Here is an 11,432-nt window from a genome sequence, read left to right on the forward strand (position 1 = left end):
TGTCCAGTCTATGGATCCAATGAGCTTCCTTTTGCAACAACAGTTTATTTCTGTCACCACCCCTATCAAGCTTGGGGACATGATCTATGAGGATGGACTTTAATGCAGCCACCTGATGACCACATTGATAAAAATGTTGCGCCACTGGTTTATCACTCCGTCCATCATTGAGGGCCTGCCTAATCATACTCCTATGATTCGCCATTCGTTCTCGGAAGCTCCTAGAGGTCTTACCGATGTAATAAAGTCCACAAGGGCACATGAGTATATATATATATAACAAAGGACGATGTACAAGTCAGCCAATATTTGATGCCAATCTTCACTCCTGTGTGGGGATGGGCAAACTCCTTGCCCGTTAACATACCTCCACATGTGGTGCAGCCAAGGCAGTGATAACAGCCCACCTTTTTGCTTGTGCTAGTCTGCCAAGTTCAACCACTGTCCTTTTTAAAATTTTAAGTCGGACACATCAGAAGCTGTTTGAGGTTCGGCCCCCTTCTAAAGGCAACAAGTGGCATTTTCCTTAGGTTTTTCAAATGAGGATAACTCCCAACAATAGGCCAATGATTTTTCACAGCCCTAGCAAAGGCCGGTGCTTTGGTGTTATACTGGGTGGTGACAATTAAACGTCCCTCAGAGTTCTCTTCCCTCTCCATCGAGGTTTTATTGCAGATGTATCTGGCTCTTTTTAAACATCTTGTGACCACTCTCTTAGAGTAGCCCCTTTCCATAAAACGTGTAGCCATCTCTCCCAGCTGGACCTCTGTTGTTTCTTTATTGGTGTTATTGCGAATTACTCGGACAAATTGTGAAACAGGCAGGCCCTCTTTAAGTGCCCTGGGATGGTGACTTGTAGCATATAAAAAAGTGTTCCAATCAGTGGGCTTACGAAAAAGCGTTGTGCCCAAAGAATGCTCATCAATGAAAATGGACACATCCAAAAACTCTATAGACCTAATATCAGCCTTGCTGGTGAATCTTATAGGAGTATCAAGAGTATTTAATTCATCTACCATCATTGTGAAAGAATCAATTGTGCCACGCCAGAGGATAAGAATATCATCTATAAACCTAAAATAGTGCAGAATGCTGGGACCAAATTTGGGGTAAATATGTGTACGCTCATACTTCGTCATGTAAAAATTTGCATACACCGGAGCCAAATTTGACCCCATTGCAGTCCCAGCATTCTGCACATAAAACGAATCTCCATACTGGAAATGGTTATTAACCAACACACATTATATCATTTCACAAATAAATTCAATAGGGGGACCCTCAAAGCTTGTAGTCACCAGAATGTCCCTGACTGCTTGTATCCCCTGTTGATGAGGAATCACGGTGTACAGAGACACAATGTCCATTGTGGTTAACACAATATCCTTCGGTACCTCACCTATATTTCTCAATTTGTGGAGGAGATGGGGAGTGTACTTAAGATAACTTTCACTCTGGACTACAATCAGTTGTAACAGCATATCAATTAATTGTGCAAGGGGCTGTAGGACAGAGTTCCGAGCGGACACTATAAGGCGGCCCGGTGGTGATGTTAGGGATTTATGTATTTTCGGGATACTGTAAAAAATAGGACAAAACAGATGGTCAACAGTCAATACCCTACACATATTCTCATCTAACCACCCATGACCTAATCCAAAACTCAACAAATTGTCCACTTTGGATTTTATGACATACATGGGATTGTATGCCTCCCTTTGGTAAATAACCATGTCAGCCAATTGTGCTCTAATGTCTGCATCGTACTGGTCCCAATCTAACACCACCACCGTTCCACCCTTATCAGCCACCCGGATTACAATCTCATCATTTTTCATTAATGACTTTAAAGCTGCCCGTTGTTGAACAGTCAAATTATGGTAAACCCGATGTTGTTTACTAACTTCCTTGTAGTCTTGTTCAACCATTTGTAGAAACGTTTTTATGCTCGCATTTGAGGACTGTAGATCAAAATTACTAGGATGTTTAGGTAACTTTGCCAAATCTCCACCAACATTCAAAGAATTATCTTTGAAAAGTTCTTTCAACATTAATTTCCTTCCCATTTTATACAAATCCACTTCAAAGTCAAAATCATTGCCCCTAAATGTGGGTACAAACGTGAGTCCCAAGGCTAATACTGATTCTTCAGCTTGAGACATCATGTATTTCAAAAGGTTAAAGAGATTGTCCCTCATCGCCTCCTTCTTATTCTTTTTGTTCCCCCTCCTCGTGGTGGGCCTTTTTCTCCTCTGTGCTCCATATTTTGTGGCGCATCCTTTGGATTTCACTTTGCAGCTTGTATTTAGGTGTCCTGAGGTGAGTGTTTTATTTGCATTCAGGAGCGGCATGTGGAGTGATTGCTACAGGTCTTTAATGGCCCTGGATGGGACCGAGGTCGACTGACCACATAAGCATATGACCACATGAGTATATATGGGACTTTGTTGCTGATTTAACAGCTAGTATATGCATTAATGATATTTCATTACGCTGTTGTTCTCTGATTGGCACCTTACCAACATGTGCTATATCTCCCTAACTGGGTGGTGATGAAGATGTATTATTAAAAGGATTATTTTTTCAATTACATTTTGTTTTTTGTGAAGAGTTTGCTCTCCTTTTCCTGGATTTATATATATATATATATATATATATATATACATTGATTGTTTGAATATTAAACAAACAGTAGAAGATTTTTCACCATCAAGAAGTCTCTGAGTGCCGCCAATCTTTGTGAGATACTTAAATATATATATATATATATATATATATATATATATATAATAATTCAAACTCAGCACTCACCATTATATTCCCAACTGAACTTATGATTCCAGGGAATGTTAGTTCCAAAGTATTGCAATAGTTTGTCAAGCTAACTAACCACATCACAGAGTTCCCCTTCTGGTCAGTCTACGCTGACTTTCAAAAATATGAGCATTTGGTTCTAGGTATCACATATATTTAAATACACATTATGCTTTTCCATTAGGTTGGTCAGCTTAAAAACTATTTCAATACAGTACTTTGGAATTAACATTCCCTGGAATCATAAGTACAGTTTGGAATATAATGGCGAGTGCTGAGATTGTATGATTTGTATATATATATAAATTAGTGAAAAAAATCCAGGCACTCACCATTAGATGCAGCTATGGATATCTTTTTATTCTATGCTTATGTTTTTATAGCAGCAAATAGGTAGCAGAAGTAATGTTTTGGTTATATTCACAAACCTTTATCAAGCCTTACAACAATCATCAGCAGAAGCAATCCAGCTGATATATAATATATACTCTTTAAAAATATGTACAGTATATACATGAACAATATATTTCCATTACTGATGGATAGCTGCATTATAATGTGTAGCACGTATATAAATATAAATATTACAGTTGTCCACAATTCAGGGATCACACTGTGTATACCCTGAGAACATGGTGGTCTAGTTATAGTAATTAAATGGACAACACTATTTGAAAACATTAAAATTAAAGTTACATTTTCAAAAAATTAATTCTAACCATTATGTAACAAGTCAACGAGACATATAATCCCCTGCTAAAATCATCCAAATGCATAATGTGGAAGAAAATAAAAATTCCTAAGAAAAGGTCAAGGTAAAAATATGCTGTTTATGTTTTATTTCCCCCTACTTTTATGGCTAGTATGTAATAACCAGATACTACAGTCTGCTAATACTCTCTTTTATTTATTGTTAATTTAAGCTTATATCAAGTTATAATATTTTTGTTAGATAAAAGCCTTTAATAACCACCAACATGCTGTACAGTGCTTAGTGTTATTACCATATTGTGCCTAGAACACACATAGATCATAGTTACACAAGACTGTTGCTTGTATTAGCCTGATGTGTGCTGCACTGAATAATCATTGTCCTATATTTAAACGGCTACAATATATTACACTGTACTGCCCAATAAGAGATTGTGTTTATTTATTCTTGGCACATACTGATTCTTAAGAGCTTATATTCTAAATTCCCAGGTGATTTTTTTTTTTAAACAGGGGGGTCTTTAAAATAATGTAATAAATAATAAGATAATAAGACAGAATTGTCTGACACATTACACAGTAGCCAATACTGTAATATACAATAAGGGACTTTAACAAGTGGTGGATTACACATTAAGGTTAAAACACTGTAAGAAACAGAATGCTTAATATAGTGTATATTACTCTTACACACCTAGCGGTAGATTTACTATCTCATGGTTTGTTAAAGCCGCAAATGATCATGAGTTTTAACAGGAGAATTTAAAGCAGCAGCAGCAGATATAAATAATAAACCACGCTAGAAAAGCATTTATTTTTGTTGCCGCTCAATGGCCCTCATTCAGAGCCGTACGCTCTGAGCAGAGCGCACGCTCTGAATGAGGGCCGGGCTCCATTTTCATGGAGCATCCTCCTGGACGCTCGTATAGCTGTGGGTCGAGACCATCGCGACCATCGAATTTGCGAGCCGGAGCCTGCGGTTGAGGTTTTCAACCGCAAGCTCCGGAGTGATTTTGGCTCTATCAGAGCCAAAATCTCTCCCACTGATATCACTAGTGATGTCAGTGGGCCGGCGTTTGACGGGAGGCGTTCCCGTGGGAACGCCCCCGTCAGGGAGGCACGCCCCTGGCACGCCCACCAAAGGGGGCGTGCTGTCAATCAACATTGACAGCAAGCCCCCTTTGATCGGACACAACGAGCGAAGGACTTTCCTTCGCTCGTCGCGTCTGGCGCATGCGCACGACGGAGCTCCCTCCATCGTGCGCATGCTCAGTCCATAACATCGACCCTCTTGCGAGCGGACAGCCACTCGCGAGTGGGTCTGAATCAGGCCCAATATCCATTAGTCAAAACCGACATCGGTACAGTAAATGCACCCTTACTGAATACTGTACAGCCAGTTACAGTACAATATATGACAGGAGTCAGGAACCATTGTAATAATAGGGAAATACATTTTCATACTTGAAAATGAACTAATATTGTAACAAAAATATATATAATTATACATTTACATTTTTCCAATAATAGAAAAATCTCCATATGTGAACATGAAGCTTAATATTAAAACCTCTAGCACAGTAATCTTTCTGTTCATCACTTTGGTATTCTAAACATATTTTATGCAATCTTTATGAATAATAATAATAATAATAATAATAATAATAATAATAATTATTATTATTATTATTATTATTATTATTATTATTATTATTATTATTATTATTATTATTATTATTATTATTGTTATTATAAACAATTGCTGCCTGTAAAAATACACTGTTTAATATTTTTCTTGTATACCCAGTCACTGCATGTGTTGGGAGAAGCACCCTCTGTTACTTCACAAATAAGAGATGATTTATAATCTAATTTCCCAACTAGAGGGGCATAAGCCAGTGCCGCATAGACATGAGGAACATAGACCATAGTCACATAAACACACTAGAGCCAACTTAGTCACAAGCACATTATCATACAACTTTAATTTTTAATTTTGGAAAACAATTTACATGAACATGGGGAGAACAAATAAACTACATACATTCATTTTAAATATAAAAGTTACAGTAAGTTTTCCACATAGAAACAGATAAATGAACATAACTGTATATATCCCTTCTATAAGTGTAAATACACTGCAGGTGCAAACACAAGATCTTATAGATTATCATATACACCCAATACAGATATATAATAGGACAATAATCACTGGCATACACATTCAATAAAAACTGATATGATCAGGTGCAAAATCCAAACTTAATATCAGAAATGTCCTGTTATATAGACTGTGGATTTAATTATTTAAATCATGCTGCCTGCATGGGAAATACAACAGAGCACATATTGTTAAAATTTCTGTTATTTGTGATATTGCAATTTTCAATTTTATTAAAAGGGAAAGCTAAAGTATTTTTTTCTTTAAAAAAATTGCTTCTATAAGTTCGGCAGCAAAAAATTAACAAAATATGCAGATTTTGACAAACCAAAGTTACCCGATAGTGTAATTACCGGTAATTCATCTTCTCTCATACATACTGTAGATGCTATTATACTCATATTACATTTACAATGTGATTAGAATTGTAAAATGTAGAATCAAATAAATGAAATAATTATATATATATATATATATATATATATATATATATAAATAATTTGATTGCAATTTGTCATAGAAATGTACTGCAGTGAATTCCAAACATTAAGTACATAATTAAACCATGCATTCAAGAAGTTTAATAAATGTTTCTACATTATATATTCTTTAATTTCTAAAAATAGAAGTTGAGTGTCCCGGCTGCAGATCATGTTCTGATTACACACAGATTGTGCCCTGATCAGTTTTCACCTCAGAGAACAAAAGGCAGCGACACAAATCACTGCACTACTAAATAGGAGAGCGACAAATGTGAGATTACTGGAAACCAACATACAACATAATCATAATCTTTTATCATACAACTTATTTATTTATTAAATTATTTCATATTTGCATCATGGGGTTTATTTATGAAGTGTCAGTTTGTAAATCCTGGCACTTACGATTGTGTTTATGCCTGATAATAAAAAGGGAAGTGCTTTTACTAACAAGACACGGCTAGCAAGACAGAGCTAGTAAAAGCATTGTCCTTTTAAATATCGAGCATAAACTCAATCAGAAGTGCCGGGATTTACAGCCCAACACTTTATAAATAAACCACCATATAGTATTGTGTATATCTATAATGTCCCACATTCAAAATAAAACAATGTTATTATTTTAAAGAACTTAATGGATTATTTAATGAAGCATAAACCTTGTACAGTAACTGCAGATCAGACATAAACAGATCAAAGTAAAATATTGTTCTAGGACTAATCCTACAGCCCAGCAAGAAGCTCTGTAATCTGTCTGGGCCAATATACAATAGGTATCACCTAACCTTGTGTTATAATTTCTATCTCCCTATAGTGTGTACGCATTCAAGCAGGGCAATCCTACCTTTATGTCTGTCTGTTATTACCCAGTCTTGTTTCAATACTATTTGTTCCCAATTGTTAAGGGCAACAGAATATGCTGGTGCTATATAAGTAACTGATAATAAATAATCCAATTTTTGTCTATCTAAGGGAAATAATTTAAATTATGAATATACATCTGTCATCTCCTCTATAATAAGATTCTTCAGATGTTTGGAATAGTAGAAGTTATAATGTCCTACAGATGTGTCCTTATTACCTGTGGCTTCTGTCATGTCATATAGCCCTGGTCAGTGCGCCAGATACTATGTGACTCACTGAGAGTCTTTATAACTGAAAATCTGCATCTTATTTGCATAAATAAAACAAATGAAAGTGACAAGACATCATTGCTAGTGTACCCTGACCACTGGTGTGCAACATGTGTATATCTGTGTGTGACTGAGACCAAATATGTGTAACAAGGGCTCCAGTGTGATCACCAGCAGAATTTTCTCATGCTGTGCCTCACTGTGACTTTGTGCATATGTAAAACCAATACAGGTGCGGAAAAAAGCCACGTGTCTGGTGTTACTTTGTGCTGTGTCTGTGGTTCAACATAGATGCAAAATGTAAAGAAATCAGTAGCACCGGGCATCTGGCACCATATGGCATAAAGCACTCGGTGTATGAGGACACATCTGTATATGTAAATCAGACAGAACAATATTATTAGTATAAGATTAAAGATTCCTATAGTTAGATGAATTATTGATATGGGGATGTGGTTAATATTCCGACTGCAGGGATTTCGGCTCTCAGAATACCGACACTGGAATCCGGGCATCTGTCAGTATCTGGTACTGGCATTCCGATTGCTGGAAACCCAAAAGTATGTAGCGGGGTTAGGTGGAGGCTAAGTGTTAGGGTTAGCCACTAGGGGGGGAGGGTTAGAGTGCGGGGAGAGGGATGTTAGATTTAGGCACTAAGGGGAGGTTAGGTTCAGGCATCGGCAAAGGAGGGGGAGGGGTAGGGAGATGGAGAGGGTTAGGATACCTACCGACATGTGTCAGTATCCTAACCCTGTTGGTATTTCAGCATCGGGATTCTCACCTCTGTTATCCAGAGTGCTGGCTTTCCATACCCAACCCTTGAGATGTACCTGTCAGATTTATGTAACATCACATCCTCATGTACTTACAGTATGCAGAAGACATTGGAGAGAATATTCTGTCCTAGCCTCTCTGGAAATGTTCCTGGTTGCTGTGTGAATATTCCCTCAGTAATGTTATATTCTGCCTGAGAATATTGGTTCCCTTTATAATCTATCACTGTAAGGTGACATGCAGGGGTGGTGTTCTGTGTGTCAGATCTGCAGAGAGTCACACAAAGGACCAACAACAGAAACATGATCACTGATAACGTGTAACAGGAACTCAGGGGCATTCAAAAGGGCTTGTTCTCTCTTTCCATACTCACTACTGACAGGTGCAGGAGGTAACACAGGAGATACTGAGAGCTTTATATTCTTTCTACATTACTTTCATGTCATGCATAAATAAATATAGAACAATGTTGCAGTTTAGAATAATAATAAATAAGAATAAAACCTATGTTAAAATAGAAACATGCAGTACACAGGGATGAATTTATGGTATTAACAGTACAAATATAATTATTATACTGTTTATCTTAATTTGATAATAATGATGATGACAAGCCAAAAATATATATTTTATTAAGACAGAGGTTCTCAAACACAGGCTTCAAGGCACCCCAATAATTCAGGTTTTCGAGATATCCATGGTTGACCATAGGTGGTTAAATCAAATTGACTGAGGTACTAATTAAGTCACCTGTGGTCAAGTATGGATATCCTCAAAACCTGGACTGTTATGGTGCCTTGATGACCGAGTTTGGGAACCTCTTTATTAGGGTCATTAAGTTTCAAAAGCAAAGTAAGGTAAGAAAGGATGTTATCTCTGACAACTACAAACCAAGAAATGGTGAAAATGAAACATGGGTTTACCCTGACTATCATCATGGCTGTACATTGTTTCTTACAGAAGAGGAAACCTGATCATTGTACTTTTAACTCTTTGAAGAAGAAAGTTAAAGACTACTTAGTCATAGCCAGTACCTAGTAGCATAAATCCTTGTGTAAAGCAACTAGTGCTAGTTGGGATAAGCTGGCCATACACCAGAACAATTTTTTTACAGCCAACTACTGAAGTTGGCTGGTTGGAACAGTAATTGAACAGTGTTTGGAAGCAAACAATCATTCATTTGCTCCCAAACTCCAAAAGAAATGGCAACACCAAATATTATTTTGTTTCAATAAGTTGCTTAATAATCATTCTAATGTAGGAAAAGAGTTTTCAACTTTTCCTCCCAACTGAATCATAAGCAGGTGGACTGGCTTCCAGTGCCTGCCTAACTTTGCCACAGTTACCTCTTGACTTTGACAGCAGATGTTGTGATGTATAAGCTGGCCATTAAGAAGAAGATATTGGACTGCAAGGAGCTAGCCCACAGACACTTTCACTGGATAACTTTCTGCTGCCATCCTGGTGAAGATCTCACACCCCCTGCCCAACCAACACCTTGTCACAGTATGCGGATACTGGTGGTCACTTACCAGGTGTGGCAACACTGGGGTGTGGCAGTGGGCTGTGGGTAGGAAGTCACTGGCACCTGCTGCCAGAGTCCCTGCTTCCATCTCCATTCCGGGCTCTTCTGTGACTACAGAGTCCAGGCAGCCACAGCTCCCCTAGGAGAGCAAATGCCAACCTGCAGAATAATTTACATAGACTTAACAAATGTGACATCATGTTTGGATTGAGAATTGAACTCCTCCATATAAAAGGGAGTCTCTTGGCACTAGGCAAGTGCTAGAGTATATGCACCCAAACCATACTCCAGTGTCTCAGTGTTTAGGTCGGCTCAATTCTGAACTTGGATTTGTTTGTGACCTGTCTCCTTCCTGGTACTATGTTTGTTATTGCAGCTTCGACCTGGTTTATGTTTGCTCCCATGTACCATCTTGTCCATTTGGTTTCCGCCCGGGCTTGTCTACTATGTGGCACTTCTACTCTATCCAGAGAACACTAGCACCTGTACAAGGGCAGGGCCATGACTGGCATGTCAGATGCAGCTAAGTCCAAACCTCCTTGTGGTGGCCCTGGTGAATACCATTGACAGGATAAACTCTGTACCTCAGTACTAGGTCTTGCCAATCCTGAAGTACAGGCTTTCATCCAAAATGCATCCATGAGTTGTGACACAACTATTCACCCACCCCCTCACCTGCCCCCTCACAACTGCCTGGGGCTGCATGACCCTTAGCACTCACTGCTGCCTAATGACCTGATGCCCCTTTTTGACCTGGGAGAGCTGTGGTGGAGTGTGGGGAGAAATTGGCTTTATTCAACATCCTAAAGCTCTGCCAGAGCAGCAAGGGGCCTTCCATCCACTATAATCATCAAGGATTAATATTCACTACCATTAATCTTAAAACTCTTTGACCATATAAAAAGGATGAAGGTTTTTCTCCAAATTAGATTTATGTGGGGCCTATAAAATAATCTGTATCCTAGAAGGGAATGAGAGGAACATGGTATGGTCATTACAAGTACTTGGTCATGCCTTTTGTTTTAAGCAATGTACCTGCTGTTTTCCAAAAGTACATGGATAACAACTTTTGAGCTCTGTTAAAAAAGTACATAGTGATGTATCTGGACAACATTCTGATCTTCTTCAAGGACAGAGTGCATTTTCATTAGAACATATGCAAAGTTCTGTCATGACTTCATGATAATCAGCTATTTTACAAGTTGGAAAAGTGTACTTTCAAACAAAAGGAGCTGGCATTATTGAGGTATATTATTTCAGGCTCTAGTCTCCAAATGGATCCTGAGAAGCTTAGCACCATTGTCAACTGGCCCTGTTCAGTGCAGTTAAAGCAATACATTTATTTGGCTTCAGTAATTTTTACTGGCAATTGATCAGGAACTATTTGTCTGTTGTAGCTCCCAACACTGCTCTTACCAAGAAGAGCCAAGACAACCGAGTGTGGCCTCCTAAGGCAGAGGAGGATTTGACTGCTTAAAGCAGTGTTTCACCTCAGCTCCCATCCTGAGGCAACCTGATTGTGATCAACCTTTCTTCTAGAGGAGGACATGTCTATGGTCTAGGTTGGGTTTATACTTTTGCACAAGGACAAGTATTTAAAGTGGTACTCTTGTGGTTTCTTTTCCAGCAAGTTTTCAGCTCCAGAGAAAAACTATGCCATTGCGAATAATGAACTATTAGCCATAAAGCTGGCCCTTCCAAAATGGGGACAATTGCTGGAGGGGGGAAAAATCCCTCCAGGGAAGACATTCATAGCACCTGAGCTCCATGTAAAACTGCTAAATTGGGCAAATGGTTTGCTCTTTAACCAGCCAAGTGGGTGTGAAAAGAAC

Source organism: Taudactylus pleione, unplaced genomic scaffold (genome assembly GCF_031769625.1).
Source record: "Taudactylus pleione unplaced genomic scaffold, aTauple2 ptg000592l, whole genome shotgun sequence".
Lineage (NCBI taxonomy): Eukaryota > Metazoa > Chordata > Amphibia > Anura > Myobatrachidae > Taudactylus > Taudactylus pleione.